Source organism: Theobroma cacao, chromosome 4 (assembly GCF_000208745.1).
Source record: "Theobroma cacao cultivar B97-61/B2 chromosome 4, Criollo_cocoa_genome_V2, whole genome shotgun sequence".
Taxonomy (NCBI): Eukaryota; Viridiplantae; Streptophyta; class Magnoliopsida; order Malvales; family Malvaceae; genus Theobroma; species Theobroma cacao.
Window position 1 is genome coordinate 9,925,090 of NC_030853.1, and position 1,441 is coordinate 9,926,530.

Genomic DNA, 1,441 nt, shown 5'->3' on the forward strand with positions numbered 1-1,441 from the left:
TCTTTTGGTAGGTATCAATGGCATTCAGTAGCTGCACCTTCGCTATGGTTACTCCGCGGGAAATCGAGTCTTCTTTTTGAGATGTATAGACAACTCTGATGTAAATTATTAAGATACATGTTATAGACAATGTATATATATATATATACTTGATCGATATGCCACTAATGAGTTGGCAATGTTAAGTATTATTTTCATTCAAAGCTATGAAATATGACTTCAGTAAAAGAAAGATGGAATAATGAACAGATCATGTAAATAAGCTTGCTTGGGCTTAGTGGGCTATGTCCATTGGACCCATGCGCTGGTCATGGTCCGAAATTTGGGTCGTGATAACTTAATTAACAAATTTAATCAATTAGGCCCAATAACTTAATTGTTTAATTTAATTAATTAGGACCAATGACTTAATTCAACAATTTATGTCAATCCCGGCTCTACAATATGTTTATTATGCCATTCCTACATAAGAATGCATGTTTGCTTACTTGGGTACCTTGAAAATCGTTAAAGGACGGTATTGTACCAAATGGTACAACTAAGTTGATTTAAGCCTCGAACTAGTCCAAATAGAGATTTTAAGATGAAATTGAGAATTTTAAAACCCCAGAATGACTTAAAATGGTGATTCGGAGTTCGAGGACCGATTTAGAGTCAAATTAGCATTTTCATGACTTAGGGGTAAAATGGTCATTTTGCCACCTGAGGTTAAAATTGGAATGTTGGAAAAAGTTTTTGATCAAGATTGACTATTTAGAACATAATTTGAGTTTAAGAAGTGAAAAATTTTAATTTCGGCATTTTTCAGAGCATAAGGGCAAAATAGTCATTTTGCCACTCCAGTGGCAAAATTGTAATTTTACACCACCCAACACTTGTCTAGTACATGGATTTTAGCCAATATTATTATGGATAATTGAAGGATTTTATATGGTGGAGAAAGAAAGCTTAATAGTTAAGAATTTAAAAATGGACCAATGGAATGGTGACAAGTGTCAAGCTTTTATTTCTTTATTATTTTCTTTATAAATTAGCACAAAATCAGCCTATTTCTCATTCTTATGGCCAGCCAAAGCAAGAACAAAGGAAGAAAAGGAAGAACAAAACCCTAGATGGAAAAATTCAAAGGAAAAGTGTGAAAATTCAAGGAAACAAGTAAAAAAAAGGTAAGATTTTTCAATTAAGCTTGAGATCTCTCTTTCTCAAGCATTTTTTCTTATTTTCCATGGTTGAATCACAAGATTTCATGATGGGTCTCTTGCTGGCCGAACACTTAGAGAGAGGTTTTGATGGTTATTTTGGTTAGATTTTAAGATATTCTAGTGTTTTTAGTTGATTGGTGATGTGTAGCATGAAAATCAAGCAAGAAAAATTCATGTTCTTCCATCACCCATCATTGGCCGAATTCTCCATGTGGAATATTGATGATGATTTTGATTTT